This window comes from Scyliorhinus torazame, chromosome 3 (assembly GCF_047496885.1).
Source record: "Scyliorhinus torazame isolate Kashiwa2021f chromosome 3, sScyTor2.1, whole genome shotgun sequence".
Lineage (NCBI taxonomy): Eukaryota > Metazoa > Chordata > Chondrichthyes > Carcharhiniformes > Scyliorhinidae > Scyliorhinus > Scyliorhinus torazame.
The window spans coordinates 327,946,922-327,974,623 of NC_092709.1; the positions used below are offsets into that span (position 1 = coordinate 327,946,922).

General features: G+C 48.7%; 1 long non-coding RNA gene across 1 annotated transcript in view; it reads right to left on the minus strand.

Annotated features, from left to right (window-relative positions):
* Window positions 1–4,153: 4,153 nt before the first annotated feature.
* LOC140409282 (uncharacterized) overlaps window positions 4,154–27,702 on the minus strand; it is a 29,091-nt gene continuing 5,542 nt past the window's right edge. Inside the window, exons 2-3 of the long non-coding RNA XR_011940314.1 lie at window positions 22,090–22,199; window positions 4,154–6,900 (exon numbers count right to left, since the gene is read on the minus strand). This is a non-coding gene — a long non-coding RNA (uncharacterized lncRNA). The remainder of the gene's footprint in view (window positions 6,901–22,089; window positions 22,200–27,702) is intronic.

Consider the following 27,702-nt stretch of genomic DNA (forward strand, 5'->3'; position numbering starts at 1 on the left):
TTGGTGCCGAAACCACTGCATCTTTTGAGCGTAAGATGGAGAAAAAGTTGAACTGGAGAATTTTTGTTCTTTCATGAGATGGAGACATCTCTGGCAAGGCCAGCATTTGTTGAGGACACTTTACAGTCAACCACATTGCTGTGGTTCTGGAGTCACATGTAGGCCAGGCCAGGTAAGGATGGCAGATTTCCTTCCTTAAAGGACATTAGTGAACCAGATTGTTTTTTTTATCACAATTGATGATAGGTTTCATGCTCACTATTAATGAGACCAACTTTCAATTCCAGATATTATTCATGGAATTTAAATTCCATCAGCTGCCATAGTGGGATTTGAACTGACATCCCAAGAGCATTGGCCTGGACCACTGGATTACTAACCCAGGGATATGAGAACTTCTCCCCACTGGTACAAAGCTAAAGTAGAAAGAAACAGCTGGGGGGGACGGGGGGACGAGAGAGGTGGGGGGGGAGGGGGAGGGGGGGCGGGGAGAGGGGGAGGGGGGGGGGCGGGGGGAGGGGGAGGGGGGGGCGGGGGGAGGGGGAGGGGGGGTGGGGGGTCCATTTTCGATTAGTTTTGGCAACAAATCAGTGTGATAAGGCCAAATGAGGCATTTTGGGATCTATCCATGCTCTGAATTATTGTAGTTTTAGCTTTTAAAAAAATAAATTTAGAGTACCCAATTTTTTTTTCCCAATTAAGGGGTAATCTAGCGTGGCCAATCCATCTAATCTACACATCTTTGGGTTATGGGGGTGAAGCCCACAGAGACACGGGGAGAATGTGCAAACTCCACACGGACAGCGACGCGGGACCTGGTTCGAACCCGGGTCCTCAGTGCCGTGGGGAGCAGTGCTAACCACTGTGAGACTGTGCCACCACAATTGTAGTTTTATATTTAAAGGATTGTTTCTTAATCTGACATGTGGCAAATACACGTTGATATTGTTTAATCTGAATTCATATCTTATACTGATTTTTAAATGGTTACACCAGGTGTACTTCCATAATTTATGTTTACATGAGAGAAATTTTAAAAACAAACTGCCGGGAAGAAATGCCCAATTATCTGTAGGACTGTGCCATTTCTCATCATTACAACCAGATACTGAATAAAAATCCTTGATTTCAAGCATGCTTATTTAAGCAGAGTCTTTCAGTACGACTAAATCCCTTTATGGAGATGGTGGAAGCTAAAGTGGAATTATATAGCACCACCTTTGGGAGGGTTGAAACTAGTTAAGCAGGGGCTTGGGAACCTGAATTGTAGCTCCAGTATACGGGAGGTTGAGAGTAGTGAGGTCATGAATAAGGTTTCAAAGTTGCAGGAGTGTACCGGCAGGCAGGAAGGTGGTTTAAAGTGTGTCTTCTTCAATGCCAGGAGCATCCGGAATAAGGTGGGTGAACTTGCTGCATGGGTTGGTACCTGGGACTTCGATGTTGTGGCCATTTCGGAGACATGGATAGAGCAGGGACAGGAATGGTTGTTGCAGGTGCCAGGGTTTAGATATTTCAGTAAGCTCAGGGAAGGTGGTAAAAGAGGGGGAGGGGTGGCATTGTTAGTCAAGGACAGTATTACGGTGGCAGAAAGGACGTTTGATGAGGACTCGTCTACTGAAGTAGTTTGGGCTGAGGTTAGAAACAGGAAAGGAGAGGTCACCCTGTTAGGGGTTTTCTATAGGCCTCCGAAAAGTTCCAGAGATATAGAGGAAAGGATTGCATAGATGATTCTGGACAGGAGCGAAAGCAACAGGGTAGTTGTTATGGGGGACTTTAACTTTCCAAATATTGACTGGAAACGCTATAGTTCGAGTACTTTAGATGGGTCTGTTTTTGTCCAATGTGTGCAGGAGGGTTTCCGGACACAGTATGTAGATAGGCCAACGAGAGGCGAGGCCATATTGGATTTGGTACTGGGTAATGAACCAGGACAGGTGTTAGATTTGGATGTAGGTGAGCACTTTGGTGATAGTGACCAAAATTCAATTATGTTTACTTTAGTGATGGAAAGAGACAGGTATATACCACAGGGCAAGAGTTATATCTGGGGGAAAGGCAATTATGATGCGATGAGGCAAGACTTAGGATGCATCGGATGGAGAGGAAAACTGCAGGGGATGGGCACAATGGAAATGTGGAGCTAGTTCAAGGAACAGCTGCTGTGTGTCCTTGATAAGTATGTACCTGTCAGGCAAGGAGGAAGTGGCCGAGCAAGGGAACCGTGGTTTACAAAAGCAGTCGAAACACTTGTCAAGAGGAAGAAGGAGGCTTATGTAAAGATGAGGCATGAAGGTTCAGTTCGGGTGCTCGAGAGTTACAAGTTAGCTAGGAAGGACCTAAAGAGAGAGCTAAGAAGAGCCAGGAGGGGACATGAGAAGTCTTTGGCAGGTAGGATCAAGGATAACCCTAAAGCTTTCTATAGATATTTCAGGAATAAACGAATGACTAGGGTAAGAGTAGGGCCAGTTAAGGACAGTAGTTGGAAGTTGTGCTTGGAGTCTGAGGAGATAGGAGTGGTGCTAAATGAATATTTTTTGTCAGTATTCCCACAGGAAAAAGACAATGTTGTCGAAGAGAATACTGAGATTCAGGCTACTAGACTAGAAGGGCTTGAGGTTCATAAGAAGGATGGGATTTATCCTAGGATTCTCTGGGAAGCTAGGGAGGAGATTGCTGAGCCTTTGGCTTTGATCTTTAAGTCATCTTTGTCTACAGGAATAGTGCCAGAAGACTGGAGGATAGCAAATGTTGTCCCCTTGTTCAAGAAGGGGAGTAGAGACAACCCCGGTAACTATAGACTAGTGAGCCTTACTTCTGTTGTGGGCAAAATCTTGGCAAGGTTTATAAGAGATAGGATGTATAATCATCTGGAAAGGAATAATTTGATTAGAGATAGTCAACACGGTTTTGTGAAGGGTAGGTCGTGCCTCACAAACCTTATTGAATTCTTTGAGAAGGTGACCAAACAGGTGGATGAGGGTAAAGCAGTTGATGTGGTGTATATAGATTTCAGTAAAGCGTTTGATAAGGTTCCCCGCGGTAGGCTATGCAGAAAATACGGAGGCATGGGATTCAGGGTGATTTAGCAGTTTGGATCAAAAATTGGCTAGCTGGGAAAAGACAATGGGTGGTGGTTGATGGGAAATGTTCAGACTGGAGTCCAGTTACTAGTGGTGTACCACAAGGATCTGTTTTGGGGCCACTGCTGTTTTGTCATTTTATAAATGACCTGGAGGAGGGTGTAGAAGGATGGGTGAGTAAATTTGCAGAATGCACTAAAGTCGGTGGAGTTGTGGACAGTGCGGACGGATGTTACAAGTTACAGAGGAACATACATAAGCTGCAGCACTGGGCTGAGAGGTGGCAAATGGAGTTTAATGCAGAAAAGTGTGAGGTGATTCATTTTGGAAGGAATAACAGGAAGACAGAGTACTGGGCTAATGGTAAGATACTTGGCAGTGTGGATAAGCAGAGAGATCTCGGTGTCCATGTACATAGATCCCTGAAAGTTGCCACTCAGGTTGAGAGGGTTGTTAAGAAGGCGTACGGTGTGTTAGCTTTTATTGGTAGAGGGATTGAGTTTCAGAGCCATGAGGTCATGTTGCAGCTGTACAAAACTCTGGTGCGGCCGCATTTGGAGTATTGCGTGCAATTCTGGTCGCCGCATTATAGGAAGGATGTGGAAGCATTGGAAAGGGTGCAGAGGAGATTTACCAGAATGTTGCCTGGTATGGAGGGAAGATCTTATGAGGAAAGGCTGAGGGACTTGAGGCTGTTTTCGTTAGAGAGAAGCAGGTTAAGAGGTGACTTAATTGAGGCATACAAGATGATCAGAGGATTGGATAGGGTGGACAGTGAGAGCCTTTTTCCTTGGATGGTGATGTCTAGCACGAGGGGACATAGCTTTAAATTGAGGGGAGATAGATATAGGACAGATGTCAGAGGTAGGTTTTTTACTCAGAGAGTAGTGTTATTGCTAACTTTAGCCTTAGTTTAATTGCTCTGTTCTATCACCTTTGCTCTTGAGTCACCAAGTATCTTTCTGATACCGCCACGTGGTTCACGTCCGAGTAATGATCAATAATCCAATACACCGCTTAGTAAGAGTTAAATCAAAGCACATTTATTATATCCAGTAATCAATACTCATGCATAAATTCTACGTCTAAGCTACTTCCTACAACTAACAGGCCAATACTTAACTTGGAAATGGCCCACCAGGTCAGGGAAACGAATGGCCTTTCGTTCGGGTTCTGAGCATGCGGGATTCGAAGTTGGTACAGATTGGTAGCTAGGAGCGCCTATCTCATAGCGAGCGTTGAAGTAAGACTTACGGGATGTTTCGCGATGGCTGGACCGGTCACTGTCAAGGGTTGGTCTGCGTTGCTGAGTGACTCAGTCAGAAGAAAAAGCAGAAGGGTGCAGGAGGATGCAGAAGGGGTAGCAGCAGAAGGTTCGATTTGAACTTGGACTCTATTCCTATAGTCCCCAGGGGCTTCCCGCCTTTTGGGGCGAACCCTGTACCTGGTTCCAAGTGATTGGACTTTGTCCCAATCACTTGGTTCGATATTCTCCAATGCTGGAGCGATTCCTTGATCGATGGGCGGTCTTGAGGTGATCGTTCACCTTCCTTTGTGTAGGCTCCTGTTGGCGCTGAAAAGTCTGGGTTGGTTTTGTTTCTAAAATGTTGCACATTGTTCCCGGGGATTGCTCATTAATATGCAGATGGCTGGTGTTTTGTTGTGCTGATGGTTCCCGGTATCGATCTTGTCTGGCTTTCCCAGAGGTGAATACACAGTCTATCTGTAGCTGCTTGTTTTAGTCCTGTTGGCTGATTTTTCCCATCAGCCTTTGCCGCTTGCCATTTTAAATCGGGGTTAGCTATTCTAAATCGGGAGTTAGCCATTTTAACTGGCTACATTCCCTCCTTGTGATCCTAACGCGAAGCGTGAAGGATCACATCACTATGTTGCTTTCCATTCCCTGACCTGGGGGGGGGGGGACACTTCCTTCATGGCCTCTGCACTGACCATAGCTATGCAAAATATTTTTAACTAACAATTCTAAGGGCGCTATGTCAGATAGGGACATAAACAAAACATTACAAAACAATAAACTGGGAACCTCTAACTTATTCTTAATATACTACACTCACTTAAACATTCCATTATCCTACCTTCCTCAATCATACAACAAAATCAGAGCATTTGACAAGGTACCGCATGGTAGGTTGTTGCAGAAGGTTAAAGCTCATAGGATCCTGGGTGAGGTTGCCAATTGGATTCAAAATTGGCTGGACGACAGAAGACAGGTGGTTGTAGAGGGTTGTTTTTCAAACTGGAGGCCTGTGACCAGTGGTGTGCCTCAGGGATCGGTGCTGGGTCCACTGTTATTTGTGATTTATATTAATGATTTGGATGAGAATGTAGGAGGCATGGTTAGTAAGTTTGCAGATGACACCAAGATTGGTGGCACAGTGGATAGTGAAGAAGGTTATCTAGGATTGCAACGGGATCTTGATCAATTAGGCCAGTGGGCCGACGAATGGTAGATGGAGTTTAATTTAGATAAATGTGAGGTGATGCATTTTGGCAGATCGAATCAGGCCAGGACCTACTCAGTTAATGGTATGGCGTTGGGGAGAGTTATAGAACAAAGAGATCTAGGAGTACAGGTTCATAGCTCCTTGAAGGTGGAGTCGCAGGTGGACAGGGTGGTGAAGAAGGCATTCGGCATGCTTGGTTTCATTGGTCAGAACATTGAATACAGGAGTTGGGACGTCTTGTTGAAGTTGTACAAGACATTGGTACGGCCACACTTGGAATACTGTGTGCAGTTCTGGTCACCCTATTATAGAAAGGATATTATTAAACTAGAAAGAGTGTAGAAAAGATTTACTAGGATGTTGCCGGGACTTGATGGTTTGAGTTATAAGGAGAGGCTGGATAGACTGGGCCTTTTTTCCCTGGAGCGTAGGAGGCTTAGGGGTGATCTTATAGAGGTCTATAAAATAATGAGGGGCATAGATAAGGTAGATAGTCAACATCTTTTCCCAAAGGTAGGGGAGTCTAAAACTAGAGGGCATAGGTTTAAGGTGAGAGGGGAGAGATTCAGAAGGGCCCAGAGGGGCAATTTCTTCACTCAGAGGGTAGTGAGTGTCTGGAATGGGCTGCCAGAGGTAGTAGTAGAGGCGGGTACAATTGTGTCTTTTAAAAAGCATTTAGATAGTTACATGGGTAAGATGGGGAGAGAGGGTTATGGGCCAAGTGCGGGCAACTGGGACTAGCTTAATGGTAAAAACTGGGCGGCATGGACTGGTTGGGCCGAAGGGCCTGTTTCCATGCTGTAAACGTCTATGATTCTATGATTCTATGATTTCATACAGTCTTTCCTGGCTTGGCAGTCAAACTCAGGATCATACAATTTCCTCATGAAAAAGTTCTTTACAGTTCTTTATTTACAATAACAATAAACGCAAGTGAATGCTCTTTATTATAGATCGCGGGGGTCGGGGGTCTGGTCGCATCCGAACATAGGGGATCTGATCCTATATACCGGGGTTCGAGCGCGGTAGGCTCTCCTTCTCCATTTCCGTAGACGCATAGTCTGCACAATGCAGCAGAGTATCGCTAATGCGAGTAATGTTTCGATTACATAGGACAGAGAGTACCAGGTTATAAACCTGGCACACCAAGATGCTGTAGTGTCGCTGGTGACTGGGCTCTGGGTACTGCGGGATAGTGAAACATTAACGGCTGGGGGTCTTGAAGTCATGGGGTTCACGTTCACGCGCAACCAAATGTCCAAAAGCACAAGAGTGATCCACTTGAAGGAAGTCCTCATGGCTCTTCTCTTTCCTTTTCTTTCTTTGTCTTCTCCGGTCCTGGAGCTTCTGGAGTTCTGTAGAAACAAGCATAGTGTCTGTAACTATCTTTGTTTAATATCTGGTACGCTAGTGTGTCTGTCTTGTAGTGCCAATTACTTCCTTTATAATTGGTCACTATGTGTGACTCCCTCATTTTTTTTCAAAAAACAAATTTTCGGACACGGCACACTTCCCAATAATGAACCAGTGCTGATTTACCATCCAAATGTTCCAGGATGTAAATAGCAGATGGCCGGCAACTTAAAGGTTACCTAAACAAACCAAAACTTTTTGAACTGAAAAATGCAAAAATGAGGTGCCTATGGGCCGCAGCGGGTACGATTTGGATGGAGTCCCCGGGTAGGACGGCTACCAATGCCGTATCTCTCCTACCCGAGCGTAGTTGACCAGAGGGGGTTTTCCAGGCAGGGCGGGTCTCAAGCCGTTTCTCCACTGCCTGAGCAACCGACAAGAACGGGCAAAAAACGTAGTCATCGTGGTGGGGCTGCCGTAGTGGTTCTATCCTTCGAACCAGAAGGGTAGTTACGAACGGGCGTCTGGTTCTGTAACCAGTTTCTGCAGACAAGCTCTCAGAGGTTTCTGCTGAACTGGTGAGTCTCTGTAGGCAAGTCCTCAGAGGTTTCGGCCGAATAGGCGTGGGACAGTGAGAAAATAATTCTCCTCTCGGACAGACAACATTTAACAAACTTACAAACAACATAAAACATTCTGCAGGTTCCATCAGAAAGGACAACACTTCTCCCAAGTGGTTCCTTTTAAAACATCATCTGGACACCTCAGTTCTCGGTTGCGAACAGGGTCACAAAGGGGTTCTCGGTTTGGGAGTCAGATCCAAGGTCGTCCTCTTCTCCCGGGTGCGAAACTCTGGAGTGGATTAGGGCTGAAAGGGCTGCATGGTGTGAGGTGGGGTTGCTCTCGCCGTTGCGGACGAGTTGGAACGAGTTGTCACGACGCCAATAATTGGTGTCTAGTTGGGTGGGGACAAAATCGGGGTCGTCAGTGTGGTTCGGTGGTCGGTGGTGGGGTTTGTTTAGGAAAGTGATCATGAAGGGATCACTTGGATCGTAGTCGGAATCGCTGGGTGTGGGTCCTGTTGCATGGGGATAGTAGGGAGACGTGCTGTGGCTATCGAGCCGAGTCACAGTCGCTGTCTCTGTTGCTGCAGTCTGTGGGCGTTCCGGGGCGGAGTGTATATGTCGGGGGTGGAGTCGAGGTCGAGTCCGTGGCTGGGCTGGAGGTGTTGGGAGATGGTAGGGTTACGTTGGCTGTGGGCGGGGTGTGGCGTGCTGCGTCAAGCATGACGTGGTGTGCGTGGTTCGACTGTGTTCCATATGCCTTCAGCTGGTTTATATGAAACCACGCAGTCTTACCATTGGGGTCCTTTATTTTATAAACAGAAGGGCTTACTTTATCCGCAATGGAATACGGACCCGAGTATTTTGGTGACAGGAATGTGCTGGGATTATATACAGAGAGCATCACTTGCTGTCCGATACTGTACTCAGTCGCATGCACTGTCTTGTCGAAACAAGCCTTGCTCTGTTTCTTCCTTGTGCCCAATTTTACTGCGGCTGCTAGCTGAGCCGTTTTAACAGTTTCCACTAATTGTGCTACTGCTTTCTCGTGTGTGAGGGCCGTCACTTCGCGGCTGGTCAAGTCCAAACCTAACAAATATTCTGTGCCTTTCATGGGGTGTCCAGTCATGAGGGTGTGTGGGGTGTAACCTGTGGAAGTCGAAATTGTGTTACGTATAAACATCAGCACATAAGGGAGAACTGAGTCCCAAGTGGTGTTGTTCTGCTGGACCATTTTTCTGAGGGTGGATTTTAGGGTCCGATTCATGCGCTCCACGATACCACGCGACTGTGGGTGGTATGCTATGTGGAATTTTTGGATGATGCCAAATATTGTGAGGACGTTCTGCATGACACGTCCCGTAAAATGGGAACCTTGGTCTGATACAATGCTGCGGGGGAGTCCCCATCTTGTAAAGATGTGGTGGGTCAAAATCTTGGCTGCGGTTTTTGCAGTGTTTGTGCGGGCTGGGAATGCTTCCACCCATTTTGTAAATGTGTCAATTACCACAAGTACATATTGATAGCCATTCCTGCAAGGGGGCAATGGTCCTATAAAATCGATCTGGAGGTTAGTCCAGAGGCCATTAACGGGTCGGGTGTGGCTGAGTTGGGCCTTTTTGGCATATCTGTCCGGATTATTCTGGGCGCAGATAAGACAATTCTCGATGTAATGGTTTACATCTTCCTTTAAATTTGGCCACCAACAAAGCTGCTTGAGATGGGCTGTAGTGGGATCGATTCCCTGATGTCCATGACCGTCATGGAACAGCAAATTAATTGATTTCTGTCCTGTTCAGCACCCACATAAAGGGTGTCTTTTAACACCACACCGTCATGGGTGGTCAGTGTATTTCTAAACCTCTCACAGGGTGCTGGATATTTTCCTTTTACAATCTCCCTGAGATTGCTGCCCTGCTTCTGGTCCTCCACTAGATCCTCGATCTTTGTCTGTGAGATCTGAACTGCACTCACTGGTGCGCCTTCGGGGGGGTGTCCAACAATATCCGTGTCTGGAACCTGCTTTGGCCAGTGCGTCGGCTTTCACATTTCCAGGGGGGGGAGCAACGATGGTGACGACGAACCTTGACTATCCCAAAAGTCCTGTTCTGTGCTCGCTCTAAAATGTGACGGAGCAATGGGGCTGAGGGGAGGGGTTTTCCGTCTGCGGAAACAAATCCTCTTGCTTTCCACAGGGGTAGAAATTCCGTGAGGCTGTTGCAGACATAGAGGCTGTCCGAGTATATGTCTGCTGGGCTGGGGAAGGAATCTGGGTGCTCAACTATATATGCGACGGCCGCGAGCTCTGCTGCCTGCGCGCCTAAGTGTCCGGGTAGTTTAAACGATATTTCCTCGAGGCGCGTCCTCGACATATATACTGCAACCTGTTATGCGTTGCCCATCCAAGACTGTGGAAGATCCATCCACATAGATCTTTATGGGCCCACACGTGTCCGTGTGCTGGGGGCTCTGAGTTGAACTACCTATCTTTCTGGGGGCTGTTTTAGCGATAAAGAGGCCTGTGTTGTGGTGTGGAGAGATAATCTCACATTCATGGGGGGTTCCGGGGTGCTGTCAATTGTCGGCTAAGTAGGTGTGTGTCTTTGTCCTTTTCACAGTGATGTCCCGTCCCTGCAAGAGAAGGGTCCATCTAGCTGCTCTTATTTGACTGACAGTACCGTCCTTGAGTCGTTCGTCCAGTAAAAGTTGGGTGGGGGTGTGTTCGGTGAGAATTGTGATGGGGCTCAGTCCGGTAATGTATGAAAAATACTGGACTGCCCAGAATACTGCGAGTAGGTGCCTCTCACAGGCTGAAAATCCCTGCTCCACAGCATCTAAGAGTCTGGAGGCGTAAGCTACGGGCCTTAACTGGTCGTGCCGTTCCTGGAGGAGCACGGCTGACAGGGTGCGGTCTGTGGTCGCTACCTCTATGGCGTAAGGGGAAAGAAAGCGGGTCTGGAACTTGTAGTGCGGGGGCTGCCATGAGTGCCTGTTTTAAAGAGTCCACAGCATCCGTATGCTGCGGAAGCCATTCCCAGGGGGCTCCCTTCTTTAGGAGGTCTGAGAGGGGTGCTGCCTTGCTGGCGAAACCGTCAATGTGGTTTCGGCAGTAGCCAACCAGTCTTAAAAACGACCGGAGGGCTGAAACGTTCTGGGGAAGGGGCAATTTAGCAATCGAGTCAATCCTTTTTGGCTCGATCTCGCGTTTACCGTGTGTGATAATTGTTCCCAAATATATCACTTTTTCTTCCAAAATCTGGGCCTTTTTGGGGTTGACTTTACAAACCGATTGCATGTAATAGTTCCAGGAGTTCGGACAGAAGCTCAATGTGCTCTTCCTTGGTGTCTGTCTGCAGTAGTAGGTCGCCTACATACTGTACCAGACATTCGGGGCGAGAGAATTTGGCTAAACCATTTGCCAGCTGTCAGTGGAAAATGGAGGGGGAGTGTGGCACAATCAATTACTCACGAGTCGAGAAGTGATGAAGTCAATCGAGGCTTTATTAAGCAAGACTTGTTCCCCAGCAGCTCAGTTACAGAATGCGGCTGCTGGGAGAACCCGGGCTCTTATACTCCGCCTTACTGGGTGGAGCCAGCAGGCGGCAGGTCCAACCAGGACCCAGTGTCTATCTACCAATAGCCTCTCGGCATCACAGGTACTGTACTACCCCTAATACATACCACCACAGGGAGTTGTGGAATCCTTGTGGCAGGCATGTCCACGTGTACTGCTGTGCTTTAAAGGTAAAGGCAAATTTGTACTGGCACGCCTTTGCCAATGGAATGGACCAGAATCCATTACTGACGTCCAAAACCGTAAAGAATCGGGATTTGAGTCCCTGCTTGAGCATGGTCTCGGGACTTGTTGCTACTGTGGGGGCTGCTGCGGGGGTGACTTTATTGAGTTCCCGGTAATCGATGGTGTAGCCACCTAAAATGGCTGATTCCCGATTCGAATGGTCAAACCCCGATCTAAAATGGCGAACGAAAGAGGTTGATGGGAAAATCAGCCAACAGGACTCAAACGGTCAACTGCAGGTAAAACAGTGTATTCGCCTCTGGGGAAGTCGGCCCAGACCAATACCTGCAGCCATTAACATCACAACAAACCAGCCATCTGCATACTAAGCAGCCATTCCCGGGAGCAATTGCTACACATTAGCAACATAAAGCCGATCCAGACCTTTCGGCGCCAGCAGTGGCTGTGACAAAAGAAGGTAGACGACCACCCCCCAATCAAGGAATCGCCCCATTATTGGAGAATATCGAACCAAGTGATTGGGACCAAGTCCAATCACTTGGAACCAGGTACGAGGCCCGCCCCAAGAGGCGGGAAGCCCCTGGGAACTATAAGAATAGGGGCCAAGTTCAGGTCGACCCCTCTCTTCCTGCTCGCAACCTTCGAGACCCTTCGACAAAGAAAACAAGTAAGTCTTACTCCAGCGATCGCTACCAGATAGGCGCTCCTGACTATCGACTTGTACCACCAGCCTTTGAATCCCGCAGGCTCAGAACCAATTCGAAAGACCATTCATTTTCCTGACCTGGTGGGCCATTTCCAAAGTTAAGTATTGGCCTTTAGTGGTAGGTAGTAGTCTAGAAGTAGGATTATTGTATAATTATTTATTGCTGTATATAATAAATGATCGTTGATTTAACTCTTACTAAGCGGTGTGCTGCATTATTAATCATTACTTGAGCTTGAACCACGTGGCGGTATCAGAAAGATACCTGGCGACTCGTGAGCAAAGGTGACAGAATTAGAGCTAATAAAACTAAGGCTAATAAGAGCAACATTTGTCAGTCGCCATGATCCATCGGGCTTTCGCACTGGCCAAATCGGGGCATTATTAGTGGAGGCTACTGATCTAACTACGCCCTGCTCTAATAAGCTTCCTATTACCTTGGAGATTTCTCCCTCTGCCTCTTGGGGAAATCCGTACTGTTTTTGGGGTCTAGGGTCATGTCCTGTTACTTGTACGGAGCCAGTCATCCGTCCACAGTCGTGCTTGTGGGTCGCGAATGCTGCCCTGTTCTTTTGCAGAACTGCCCTAACCTGCTTGCCCGTACAAAGCGTGGTCGGGTTGAACCAAAATTCGCCTACAACGCTAATTTTGTTCATGTACTCTCCTATGTTGAGCGTTGCGGGGGCTCTTGCGGATTCTGCCATCTTCCAGACACACTGGTTGACTGGATCGAATGAAAGGTGGTGGGAATTGATGAAATCAATTCCCAGAATGTGTTCTGCTGTGTGGGGCAGGTCAACTAAAACTACGGGGTGCTTGGTGGTGATGGTGCCGATTTGAATGGGTACAGGGGCTGTGATGTGTCCCTGCTGTGAGTGGCTTGTAAAGCCACTGAGGCTGATGGTGGCTGTAGTGGGCCACGTGTCTTTTTGAAACAGGTTGGAGGAATTTATCGTGGTGCGGGACCCTCCTGTGTCCCAGGGAAATTCGATGGGCTATCCCCGAATTTTCGCTGCCACTACCGGTCATCCGGACCTAGCCCAAAGGGTGTCGCAGACCCAACTGGGGGAGCCCGTACACCGTCAGTCCGTTCCGGTCAAGTCCGTCTGATCTGACCGGGCGCTAACGCTATGAATGGGCTCTGTCTTTTTCTTAATCAGAGTGCCCGTCTGCTGGGCTCTCTGTGGCTTTTTAGGGTCATTGCACTCTCTTGCAAATGTCTCAACTGTCCGCAGTTGTAACACTCTTGTGACTTGTGTGGGGGGCTGTTCTTTCCCTCATTCACCCATGCGGGGTTGTGGTGTGTTGTTTTTACTGCCTGCATATCTGCAACGGCCTGCTTTTCCTCGCTATTCTTAACGGTGGGTTTACTTTGAACAGATTGCTCCCAAGCGCGGGACAATCTTTTCACTACCCACTTCTCGTTATGGGCCTCCTCGGAGGGATCATAACTCGTACAGGCTTTCTGTCCTGTTTCTGTGGCATGGGAGATAAGGGTGCGGGTCCATTTGGCCATGTTGTCTGGGGACAAATGGGCACGGTCTAAGTCTCCAAAGACGGCTGCAAAGTGGGTCCACAGGCGTCCAGCAAACGCTGTGGGGTGCTCGGATTTCTTTTGCCTACATTTGTTGAGGCCATCTATGGGGTCACGCCAGTTATACCCGATCGCACCCAGGATCGTGGTATGCATTTCTGCAAGGGTGCCTCCTCCTACATTCTGTGGGTCGGGAAGGGCTGCTGCTACTGACGGATCTAAACTTAAATCCATGAGCTTTACATGCTCTCGCTCATCCAGGCTGTACATGTTCGCCTGACGTCTAACTGTGGCAAAGAAATGGTGGGGGTCTGAGGTGGGGAGGAACAGTGTGATTTTATCGCACACGTCCCGTAATTGGGTCATTGTTAAGGGGGTGGAATATAGAAATTCCGCATCGTCCGATGTGGCTGTGCAGTGAGTAGTTACAGGGTTCATTGGAGCCTGAACTATCTGCTGTGTGGGGGGTTGGGGTGCTTTTCTCTTTTGGGGCTTTCCCTGCGCACATGTTCCCTGAACATATCTCTGTGCTGTTTCATTCAGTTCTTCCCAATCAGGCCGTCTTCCTGATCTAATTTTTCCCCAAAGGTTTCCTGAAAACCTTTTTGAACTGAAAGCAGTGATTGCAGCTCGGCAATCTGCTTCCGACACTTTGCGTGGTCTAATGTGCTTTGTCTTTGTTCTGTGGTGGCAGCATGGAATGCTCTTAATGCTGCCTTTAGATCGCTACACTGTCTCTGTAACGCTTCTACCTGTTTTTCTGTCTCCTCACGTACCAGGACTGCATGTTGCGTGTCCTGATAGGCCTTTTCGTATTGAGACTGGAAGCTGCTTAAATGCGCCAGACAAGACTGGTAAGCCCTTTTGGCGTCACCCACCTCCTCATCTTTCGCTGCCAATTTCCTCCTCAATTCCGTATTCTCCTTTTCTACCTCACTTACATCGACCTTACTCATCCGATGTATGCCCTCAACTTCTTTCCGGAGCGTCCTAACGACCTCCTCTGTGCCTCGCAATTGTGCCAATCAGGACACGATTGCCATCGGCTTGCGAGCTTTCCCCAAGCTCTTTTTGTGGACCTCGCTCAGGTTCTCCCACCAAGTATGTCCTATACTCCCGGGACCTGATTCCTCGTTATCACAGAATTCATTCCAAAGGGGCCATCCTTTCCCTTTGAGATATTTCCTGATCTCTTCCTCCCTAATGGGATACGGTCCCACTCTGCTGCTGCTGGTCGCTGTGACTGCAAATTCCTCAGGGTTCATGAGGCGCTGCATTTCCTGCATTGCCATCCTTCCTATCCGAATGCTTCTTTTAAATTTGGAACAGGGGAACTAAGGCGGTGCTGTAAATACGGGTACGGCTTTCGCTACTTTCCGATATACAAACTTCCGACAGTTTGGCGCAACAAAATCTATCAGTTTTACCTTATAGCCCTGTTAGTTACGCATGCATACACACACTTCCGAATTATGACTATTGATCAGAACTGCTTGAACACTTGTGGTTTTCTGTTTCCAATTGGATTTCTAATTCAAATTCTTGAGTTCTCCCGGAGTGGTTTTCCACTTCTAGATCGGGTCCCATCAGCATGTCACCAAATGTTGTTGCTAACTTTAGCCCTAGTTTAATTGCTCTGTTCTATCACTTTTGCTCTTGAGTCGCCAGGTATCTTTCTGATACCGCCACGTGGTTCAAGTCCGAGAAATTATCAATAATCCAATACACCGCTTAGGAGGAGTTAAATCAAAGCACATTTATTATATACAGTAATCAATACTCATGCATAAATTCTACGTCTAAGCTACTTCTACGACTAACAGGCTAATACTTAACTTGGAAATGGCCCACCAGGTCAGGGAAATGAATGGCCTTTCGTTCGGGTTCTGAGCCTGCGGGATTCGAAGTTGGTACAGATTGGTAGCTAGGAGCGCCTATCTCGTAGCGAGCGTTGAAGTAAGACTTACGGGATGTTTCGCAATGGCTGGACCGGTCACTGTCAAGGGTTGGTCTGCGTTGCTGAGTGACCCGGTCAGAAGAAGGAGCAGAAGGGTGCAGGAGGATGCAGAAGGGGTAGCAGCAGAAGGCTCGATTTGAACTTGGACTCTATTCTTGTAGTCCCCAGGGGCTTCCCGCCTTTCGGCGCGGTCCCTGTACCTGGTTCCAAGTGATTGGTCTTTGCCTCAATGACTTTGTTCGATATTCTCCAATGCTGGAGCGATTCTTTGATCGGTGGGCGGTCTTGAGGTGATCGTTCACCTCCCTTTGTGTAGGCTCCTGTTGGCGCCAAAAAGTCTGGGTTGGCTTTGTGTCTAAAATGTTGCACATTGTTCCCGGGGATTGCTCATTAGTATGCAGATGGCTGGTGTTTTGTTGTGCTGATGGTTCCCGGTATCGATCTTGTCTGGCCTTCCCAGAGGTGAATACACAGTCTACCTGTAGCTGCTTGTTTTAGTCCTGTTGGCTGATTTTCCCATCAGCCTTTGCCGTTTGCCATTTTAAATCGGGGTTAGCCATTCTAAATCGGGAGTTAGCCATTTTAACTGGCTACATTAGTAAGGGCATGGAATGACCTGCCTGCAACAGTAGTGGACTCGCCAACACTGAGGGCATTCAAATGGTCATTGGATAGACGATAAGGGAATACTGTAGATGGGCTTTAGAGTGGTTTCACAGGTCGGCGCAACATCGAGGGTTGAAGGGCCTGTACTGCGCTGTAATGTTCTATGTTCTGTCTTCTATCATGGGGGGGGGGGGGGGGGGGGGGGGGGGGGGGTAAAACGTCAGCAAGCCATTCAAAACTCCAATCACTTCAGGGTGAACAGAGGATTATGTTGGGGCTGTAATATTTTGCACATAGTTAATCTTCTGCCAATTCTATGTTACTTGGTCTTTGTCAGAAATGCCAATGTCTTCAACAAATGAGGCATGTTGTCGATTTAATGATTTTTAGTTCTTTCATGTGATGTTGGCATCGCTGGCTAGGCCAGCATTTATTGCCCAACCTTTGCCAAAACCCTTAGCACTTCCTTTTGCCTTTTCCCTCTATACCTATCCTATCCATGTGTTGGTCAAGATGCCTTTTGAACGCCGTTAATGTATCTGCTTCCACAACCTCCCCTGGCAACGCGTTCCAGGCACTCACCACCCTCTGTGTAAAAAACCTGCCTCGCACATCTCCTCTAACTTTGCCCACAGATCTTAAACCTATGCCCCCTGATAACTGACCCATCCATCCTGGGAAAGAGTTCCTGGCCATCCACTCTATCCATGCCCTCATAATCTTGTAGACCTCTATCAGATCACCCATCAACCTCCGTCTTTCTAATGAAAACAGTTTGAATCTATTCAGCCTCTCCACATAGGTAACACCCTCAAGACCAGGCAACATCCTGGTAAACCTCCTCTCCACCCTCTCCAAAGCCTCCACATCCTTCTGGTAGTGTGGCGATCAGAATTGTGCGCAATATTCCAAGTGCAGCATTTCCAAGGTTCTACACAATTGTAGCATGACTTGTCGGTTTTCGTACTCAATGCCCCATCCATGGAAGGCAAGCATTCCATATGCTGTCTTGACAGCCTTGTCCACTTGTGTTGCCACCTTCAAAGATCTGTGGACCACTCAGTCTTTCTATATTCCTTAGAGTTTTGCCATTTACGGTATATTTCCCCTCTATGTTAGACCCACCAAAATGCATTACCTCACATTTGCCATAAACTCCATTTGCCATTTCTCTGCCCAAGTCTCCAACCTATCTATGTCCTGCTGTATCCTCTGAGAATCCTCAACACTATCTCTACCAACCTTGGAGTGCAGTGCATCTTGTAAATGGTACACAATGCAGCTTCCACCCAAAATGTTTAAGGTAGCAACTGGGGTGCTATTTAAGCAGCTTTTGAGTGTTGTTAGAGCCACACTCATCCAGACATTGATAAAAAGCTGTTTGCTCCAGGTGAGACATACAGAGATTTATTTGATTAATTGTGGTATTGATGCGCAATAAATTACTCTCGAGACAAGGTGAGTCATGACTAATAGGCTTTAATCTGCTAGAACTGTTCCCCAGCAGCTTCGATACAGAAAGTGAAGGCTGCTGGGACGGCATTGGTTCTTATACTCCGCCTCTCAGGGCGGAGCTATGTACATCAGCCAATGGTAGACTCCTGGGTCTAGCCAATGGTCATCCACCTCTCAGGTACCGCAAAACCTGGTATTACCACAGTATGAAAAAGAATAAGTTAATTCCTTGAATTTTGCAGGTTAAGGGGATATTTGATTAAAGTTAATGAGATATCAAGGGAAGCAGATCGTGTTGAGAGAAGCTATTTCCATTGCATGAGGAAGCCATGTCAAGGAGAATTAATCAAAAAATTAGAGTCATTTCTTTCAAGAGTAAAATTTGAAAACATTGCTACACTCAAAGGTTTGCAGATGTTTGGAACTCTCTTCCACAAATAGCGGTTGTTAACTTTAACTGAGAATGATGGATTTTTGTTAACTAAAGATATTCAAAGATATTGGGTAAAGGGAGTTAGATCAGAGATCAGCCTGGATTATATTGGGGCAGCACGGTAGCATTGTGGATAGCACAAATGCTTCACAGCTCCAGGGTCCCAGGTTCGATTCCGGCTTGGGTCACTGTCTGTGCGGAGTCTGCACATCCTCCCCGTGTGTGCGTGGGTTTCCTCCGGGTGCTCCGGTTTCCTCCCACAGTCCAAAGATGTGCGGGTTAGGTGGATTGGCCATGCTAAATTGCCCATAGTGTCCAAAATTGCCCTTAGTGTAGGGTGGGGTTACTGGGTTGTGGGGATAGGGTGGAGGTGTGGACCTTGGGTGGGGTGCTCTTTCCAAGAGCCGGTGCAGACTCGGTGGGCTGAATGGCCTTCTTCTGCACTGTAAATTCTATGATATTGCATGATGGGACTAAAGGGTCCACTCATGTTCCTTTGGGCTGGACTTTATCTGGTGTCATGTTCCCTGTCCGCTTCCATCCCTGATTCAAAGTCAGTGGGGTGACGGCCCATGAAAAACTGACTGCCTGGCTGCCATATTACAATCGGCAGGATGCCAAACAATTGGCTCAGGGTGGGACGGATGCTCCAATCCAATTGGCTGGCAGCTCTGCTGTCCCAGGAGCACCAGGTTCGAGCAATGGTCAATGCCAGAGGTACAGCCAGAACCCAAAGAAGAGAAGATCATGGAGGCCAGACCAAAGGTACGTCCTGGGTTTTGGCAGGGCCTGGCTGGCAGGCCCCAGTGAGTAGGGTTGGGGGAAGAGGGAGGTGGAAGAGAGTCAAGTTGGGAGGGTTAAGAGGGGACATGACCATGCGGAGGGTGCCTCCACTGAACACAAGAGACCCTTCCAAAGGAGATCCCTTCCTTCTTCCTAACACCAGCTCGCCCAGTAAAAGCTACCGGCTACTCGTTTGGCCTGTACGTCCCCTTGACATGGGAAAAATAGCAGTCAGGGCAGGATGAAGCACTGAAGCACTTAAATGACTTACACCACCCACCATTAATTGGGAGACAGGTCAGAGAAGGGTGGAAAGACAGGCAGGCCACGTGTTGCATTTTACAAGCCCACCCCCGCACATTCATACCGACTAGCAGAGGGCCATAAATCCCAGCTCTATCTTCCTATGAACAACGGGGAATGAGAAAAACTATGACCTAGTTTCCAATGACCAACCAAAAATTTACTTTGCTGTGTCTAAGCAGGTTTCATGAAGCATTAATTCCAAATCCCTCGGAGAGAGGTCTATGAACATCCGCTGCCCTCACACCTTCACGGCCCAGCAATCTCTTAGCAACATGACTCAGCTAAAATACCATAGAAGGTCGGCTGGTTCCATATGATGTTTGAGTGTCTATCTCACTGAACAACAGATGAATTTTCCGTATCCTGACCAATACTTTTTTTTCTTTTATACATTTAGAGTATCCAATTAATTTTTCCAATTAAGGGGCAATTTGGCGTGACCAATCCACCTACCTTGCACATCTTTGGGTTGTGGGGGCGAAACCCATGCAAACACGGGGAGAATGTGCAAACTCCACACGGACAGTGACCCAGAGCCGGGATCGAACCTGGGACCTCGGCGCCGTGAGACTGTAATGCTAATCACTGCGCCACCGTGCTGCCGTAGTGAGCTGCCTTCCATGTGGTGTAGGTACAACAACTGTGCTATTCGGGCTGGAGTTCCAGGGTGTTGACCCAGCGACACTGAAGGAACAGCGATATATTTCCAAGTCAGGATGGCGAGTGGCTTGGAGGGGAACCTCCAGGTGGTGGGTGTTCCCAGGTATCTGCTGCCCTTGTCTTTCTAGATGGAAGGTTCAAGTGGTTAGCACTGCAGCCTCACGGCACCGAGGACCTAGGTTTGATCCCAGCCCCGGATCACTGTCCATGTGGAGTTTGCACATTCACCCCATTTCTGCGTGGGTCTCACCCCTACAACTCAAAGGTGTGCAAGGCAGGTGGATTGGCCACGCTAAATTGCCCCTTAATTGGAAAAAAAAAGAATTGGGTACTTTCAATTTTAATAAAAGTTGAAAGAAAAAGCATATAAGGAGGCAAAAGGCAGTGATAACCCTGAAGGCTGGGATAAATTCAAAAATCCAGCGAAGGAGGACTAAAAAGATAAGAAAGAGGGAGAAAATAAACTATGAGGGCAAACTAGCGAGGAATACAAACACTGACAATAAGAGTTTCTGTAAATATATAAAAAGGAAGAGAGAGGTCAAAGTGAACTTCGGAGCCTGAGGGAATGAATCTGGGGAGATAGTTCTGGGGAAGAAGGAAATGGCAGAGAAGCTAAACAGGTATTTTGTATCAGTCTTTATGGTGGGAGATATTTTGAACATTCCTTTAATACAAAAATTGTGGAATTAAATACCATCACCATCAATAGAGAAGTGGTGTTAGACAAACTAATGGGGCTAAAGATAAGTCCCTGGCCCTGATAGCTTATCATGGATGTACAGTGCAGAAGGAGGCCATTTGGCCCATCGAGTCTGCACCGGCTTTTGGAAAGAGCACCCTACTCAAACCCACACCTCCACCCTATCCCCATAACCCATTAACCCCAGCTAACCTTTTTTTTTGAACACGAAGGGCAATTTATCATGGCCAATCCACCTAACCTGCACATCTTTGGACTGTGGGAGGAAACCGGAGCACCCGGAGGAAACCCACGCAGACATGGGGAGATCATGCAGACTCCACACAGACAGCGACCCAAGCCGGGAATTGAACCTGGGACCCTGGGGCTGTGGAGCAACTGTGCTAACCACTGTGCTACCTTGCTGCCCGAGCTTGCATCCTAGGATCCTAAAAGAAGTAGCTACAGAGATAGCGGATGTATTGGTTGTAATTTTCCAAAAATCCTTGGATTCTGCAAAAGTACCGGAGGATTGGAAAATTGCCAAATGTTCAAAAATGGAGGGGTGCAAAACGAAGGTAACTGTAGCCTGATTAGCCTAGGATCTATTGTTGGAAAAATGCTGAAATCAATTATTAAGGAAGTCATAGCAACACATTTGGTAAATCATAATCTAATCAAGCAGAGTCAGCATGGCTTCATGAATGGGAAATCATGGGCGAAATTCTCCTACCCACCCCGCCACATTTCTGCCCCGACCGGCTGGCGGGAGTCTCCGTAACACCGGCCGGTCAATGGGGTTTCCCATTGTGGGGCAGCCCCACGCCGTCGGGAAACCCTCGGGCGCCGGCAAAACGGAGACTCCCGCCGGCGGAGAATGACGCCCCATGTCTGAATGATTTATTTGAGTTTTTCGAGGAAGTCTGAACCAGAGTGGATAGAGGGGAACCAGTAGATGTGCTCTATTGACCAGCTCCAAGATTCAGGGATGCCAACCTTGCCAGAATGTTGGCCGCAGTAGAGCCCAGATCGGATGCCCTGTTCCCCCGAGGACTCGGATGGTCAGCCGCAGGTCAACGGCCGTCAGCTCGGGAGTGTCACTGAAGCACCGGCACCCAGTGCCGTAAGAAGATCAACCACCTCCACCGGGTCACACAGGTGAGTTGGCACTGGTCCCCTGGCACCAGCCCCACCTGCCAACCCCGCCACCCCAACAACCATGCGCCTGGCTTCGCCCCCACCCAGCTACATACCATGCCCCAGCCCACCCATGTCCAGCAGTGGAGCCCCCCCCCCCCACCCCGTGCAGCTCACAATGCCCTCTCTGTGTCCCCGCAGGAGAGGTTCACCCACAACAGTGTGACTCAGTCAGGGATTGCCATGCTGAGGGCCTCGGGAACATGGTTGAGTCGCTGATAGACGCGTCCCAGTCCCAGGTGGACAATTCTGAGGTACTCCAGAGCATTTCCCAGCAGCTGGGGGACATGTCCGAGCCTCAGATGGACCTTGCCGGGACTGCTCAGTGCACATCACAGTCACTGACGAGCATCGGCATCATCAGGGGCGAGGGGTAGTGCCATGCAAGGCAGTCCACGTGCAGTTAATGGGTGTAAGCGTGCACTCAGCAGACAGACAGGAGTCAGACTATGGCTTCGGGTAGTGATGTTCCCAGGACACATTTTTAACAATCAGCCATCCTTCGCGACCCACGCTGCCCGACCTGCGCAACCCAACATTTTCACTTACCTTTAATGTGACAAGTGAGCTTGCTTGGTCCTCACAATCTCACTTGCTTTGTTATTCAATGTTGCATTTCTGATAATGACTTCAGTTGATGATTTGAGATCGCACAGCAACTATTGAAAAAAATAAATAGGTTTGCCCTTGAACGCGGGGGGAGGCAAGGTAGCACAGTGGTTAGCACTGCTGCCTCACAGCTCCAGGGTCAAAAAACAAAGAACAAAGAAAATTACAGCACAGGAACAGGCCCTTCGGCCCTCCCAGCCTGCGCCAATCCAGATCCTTTATCTAAGCCTGTCGCCTATTTTCCAAGGATTTACTCCCCTCTGTTCCCCGCCCATTCATATATCTGTCGAAATGCATCTTAAATGATGCTATCGTGCCCGCCTCTACCACCTCCGCTGGCAAAGCGTTCTAGGCACCCACCACCGTCCACGTAAAAAACTTTCCACGCACATCTCCCTTAAACTTTCCCCTCTCACCTTGAAATCGTGACCCCTTGTAATTGACACCCCCACTCTTGGAAAAACCTTGTTGCTATCCATCCTGTCCATACCTCCCATAATTTTATAGACCTCAATCAGGTCCCCCCTCAACCTCCATTTTTCCAACGAAAACAATCCTAATCTACTCAACCTTTCTTCATAGTTAGCACCCTCAATACCAGGTAACATCCTGGTGAACCTCCTCTGCACCCTCTCTAAAGCATCCACATCCTTCTGGTAATGTGGCGACCAGAACTGCACGCAGTATTCCAAATGTGGCCTAACCAAAGTCCTATGCAACTGTAACATGACCTGCTGACTCTTGTACTCAATACCCCGTCCAATGAAGGAAAACATGCTGTATGCCTTCTTGACCACTCTATCGACCTGCGTTGCCACTTTCAGGGTACAATGGACCTGAACACCCAGATCTCTCTGTACATCAATTTTCCCCCGGACTCTTCCATTGACCGTATAGTCCGCTCTTGAATTACATCTTCCAAAATGCATCGCCTCGCATTTGCCTGGATCGAACTCCATCTGCCATTTCTCTGCCCAACTCTCCAATCTATCTATATTTTGCTGTATTCTCTGACAGTCCTCCTCGCTATCTGCAACTCCACCAATTTTAGTATCATCTGCAAACTTGCGAATCAAGTCCTGGGTTCGATTCTGGCCTCTGGTGACTGTCTGTATGGAGTTGTACTTTCTCCTCGTGTCTGCCTGGGTTTCCTCCCACAATCCAAAGTTGTGCAGGTTAGGTGGATTGGCCATGATAAATTACCCTTAGTGTCCAAAAAGGTTAGGTGAGGTGAATGGGTTATGGGGACAGGGAGGAGGCATGGGCTTAAGTCTGGTGCTCTTTCCAAAGGCCGGTGCAGAGTTGATGGGAACTATGAACTCGCCATGCTTAGCCTTCAAATGTCTTTGAAGTTTTGAGGGTTTTAAACTTTCATTTGCCGGTAATTCCCTGCATATAACACACATGGGCAGGAATCCTCTATTGGCGATTGCGCGGAGAATAGGTTCCGACAGTAAAATCGCGGCGGGTGCTGATTTGACGCCAAATTGCTATTCTCCGCCACCTCGACAGCGGCATCAATGCGGTCCGGAATACAGGTGCAGTAAAAAGCGTTTGCATGTCATTAGCGGGCCCGACCCGGTAATTCTCCTGGGCCTCCGCGATGCTCTGTCTCCAATGGGCCGAGTTCCCGATGGTGCAGTTCACTTGTTCTTTTTAAAATCCTGAAACCGGTGTCGTGGCTGCTGAGGGGGAGAGAGGGGGTACGGAAAGTGACCAACTTCGCCATAGTTTGCTGACAGTTGTGCCGCTGGCCGGTGGGAGAGTAAAGGGGAATGGCCAGGAGGTGGGCGGTGGGATCGGGGTGGACGGGCATGGAACACCATTGCCACAGCCGACAAGGCAGCCATGCCGCTGCACATGCCGCTGACTGCCCACTCTGAACGCGGGTCATATAGGTGTCCTCCCAGGCCAGCCCCCGCTGTTGTACCCGGTCTCCGCATTGGTCACCGGCCTCCATATTGGCGTCATTAGCTAGATCCTAAGCGCAGGTACTACTAATCCCCCAAGAGCCAACCAATAATCCTGGGGTGCCCCTTAAACATGCCGTGGGTCTCCTACTGCCCAAGGTGTAGTTTTCGTGCAAACCCCCGGGGAAGCCTGCACACACGTGGATGATCTGGAGGTGGTGGTTGCACATAAGTTGAACATTCAGGAGTGGAAGCCCTTCCTGTTGATGTAGGTTACTCCCTCACGCCCCAGTGCGTGCAAAGTGACATGCGTGCCATTTATTACCCCCTGGACCTGGGACATCTCAGCTTGGTCCAGGTTAAAGTTTATATAGCTCGCTGCCTGGGCAAACAAGGCATCCTTGGATGCACACGTGGGCTGCAGCTTGTGAAATGACACATAAAGCTCCGCTCGAGCCCTGGAAAGATCCTGAGGCATAGACATTCAGGGCTGCATTTCCCTTGGTGGCCACCAGGAGTGGGTATCTTCCTCCTCCACATGGCACAGGTGCCGCACCCTCCCCTTGTTGAGGCAGAGCCTCCTGCGGCACATGCTGTCCGTCATCTGCTCGAAAGACCTGCGACGCCTGTACACTTTGGGCCATTGTCAGCTTCCCCCTTTGGGTCCCTCCCTGGCCTGTAGTGCGACCGTGTCCTCAGGGTGTGGGGCGGGGCCCTACACATGGACTGCCACCTCAAGCCTCTGTTGATGCTGCTGCCGCTACCTTCTCTGGCATCTGCGACCAGCACTGTGAGCGCAGCCTCCGGGGGGGGGGTCTAAGATATCTTCCATCTCATGTAATATCTGTAAGGAATTAGAGAGGGCGAGAGACAGACAGTCAGCAATGACTTCCACCCGGGGACCCTCCAGTCCTTCATAGCTCTCCCCCACTCACATCCCTTGCATTCCCTCATGGATGCCATCCAACCCGCCTTGCCCATGCACCCCCAGTCACAGCGGAGGCCTCTGGGCACCAGACCCTGTACCCCAGGCACCCGCTGGTAACACTACCTGGGCCGGGTGCTGGTTCCCTCATGGTGCATACACCCATCCTCTGGTCGTGGAACCATCCCCAGTGTTGAGGCCCAACCCCTTGGTGTTTGGATGAGCCTGCTTTTGTGATGTTGAGGCCTCCAGTGTTCAGGCAAAATGTCCAGGCCTCACGGTCTGTTTGGGATGCTAGGCAATAACTCTCACCTGCGACATGGCATGCCTACCCACGGAATTCCACTTGGGAGTTATGAAGTGCTCACTTCACTATGATTGCCAAAACGCAGTAAGCAATACCTTTCAGCCGTGCGGCCAGAGGCCACTGGGAGTTATGAGTGGTCGTGGGATTGTAGGGCAGGAGCTGGAGTTGCCTCCGTTGTGGGTATACATGATCCAGGGGGTGGCATGGTGGACCTGCGGGCACTGAGACACCCACCTCCCTCCCCACCAATGACCGAGCCCACTCCCCCCCACCCCCCCGGGGGCTCCCCCTACCGCCGAGCACTGAGGCAGCAACCCTAGTGCCCCTGGGCTCACTTCTCAGGATTGAAGATGGCACTCACCTCCTCTGATCCCCACAGCAGCCATTTTGCCAGCTTCACATTTTGGAAAAGGTGTACTAATTGGTGACTACCAGGTGGGGTGACGGCTAAATCACGGGGGGCTGTTAGAGAAAAAGGAGGTAGGCAGAAAGCGGGTAATTATAGGCCAGTTAGCTTGACTTCTGTCGTAGGGAAGATGCTGGAATCTACCACCAAGGAAAAAATAGCGAGGCACCTGGATGGAAATTGTCCCATTGGGCAGACGCAGCATGGGTTCATAAAGGGCAGGTCGTGCCTAACTAATTTAGTGGAATTTTTTGAGGGCATTACCAGTGCTGTAGATAACGGGGAGCCAATGGATGTGGTATATCTGGATTTCCAGAAAGCCTTTGACAAGGTGCCACACAAAAGATTGCTGCATAAGATAAAGATGCATGGCATGAAGGTAAAGTAGTAGCATGGATAGAGGATTGGTTAATGAATAGAAAGCAAAGAGTGGGGATTAATGGGTGTTTCTCCGGTTGGTAATCAGTAGCTAGTGGTGTCCCTCAGGGTTCAGTGTTGGGTCCACAATTGTTCACAATTTACACAGATGATTTGGAGTTGGGGGCCAAGTGCAATGTGGCCAAGTTTGCAGACGACACTAAGATGAGTGGTAAAGCAAAAAGTGCAGAGTATACCGGAAGTCTGCAGACGGATTCGGATAGAACATAGAACATAGAACATTACAGCGCAGTACAGGCCCTTCGGCCCTCGATGTTGCGCCGACCTGTGAAACCACTCTAAAGCCCATCTACACTATTCCCTTATCGTCCATATGTCTATCCAGTGACCATTTAAATGCCCTTAGTGTTGGCGAGTCTGCTACTGTTGCAGGCAGGGCATTCCACACCCTTACTACTCTCTGAGTAAAGAATCTACCTCTGACATCTGTCTTATATCTATCTCCCCTCAATTTAAAGCTATGTCCCCTCATGCTAGACATCACCATCTGAGGAAAAAGGCATTCACTGTCCACCCTATCCAATCCTCTGATCATCTTGTATGCCTCAATTAAGTCACCTCTTAACCTTCTTCTCTCTAACGAAAACAGCCTCAAGTCCCTCAGCCATTCCTCATAAGATCTTCCCTCCATACCAGGCAACATTCTGGTAAATCTCCTCTGCACCCTTTCCAATGCTTCCACATTCTTCCTATAATGCGGCGACCAGAATTGCACGCAATACTCCAAATGCGGCCGCACCAGAGTTTTGTACAGCTGCAACATGACCTCATGACTCCGAAACTCAATCCCTCTACCAATAAAAGCTAACACACCGTACGCCTTCTTAACCCCAGGCTTTTCCCCAGGGTAGAGGGGTCAATTACTAGGGGGCATAGGTTTAAGGTGAGAGGGGCAAGGTTTAGAGTAGATGTACGAGGCAAGTTTTTTACGCAGAGGGTAGTGGGTGCCTGGAACTCGCTACCGGAGGAGGTAGTGGAAGCAGGGACGATAGGGACATTTAAGGGGCATCTTGACAAATATATGAATAGGATGGGAATAGAAGGATACGGACCCAGGAAGTGTAGAAGATTGTAGTTTAGTCGGGCAGTATGGTCGGCGCGGGCTTGGAGGGCCGAAGGGCCTGTTCCTGTGCTGTACATTTCTTTGTTCTTTGTTGTTGTTAACAACCCTCTCAACCTGAGTGGCAACTTTCAGGGATCTATGTACATGGACACCGAGATCTCTCTGCTCATCCACACTGCCAAGTATCTTACCATTAGCCCAGTACTCTGTCTTCCTGTTATTGCTTCCAAAATGAATCACCTCACACTATTCTGCATTAAACTCCATTTGCCACCTCTCAGCCCAGCGCTGCAGCTTATCTATGTCCCTCTGTAACTTGTAACATCCTTCCGCACTGTCCACCACTCCAACGACTTTAGTGTCATCTGCAAATTTCTAACCTTCTACGCCCTCCTCCAGGTCATTTATAAAAATGACAAACAGCAGTGGCCCCAAAACAGATCCTTGTGGTCCACCACTAGTAACTGGATCCAGTCTGAACACTTCCCATCAACCACCACCCTT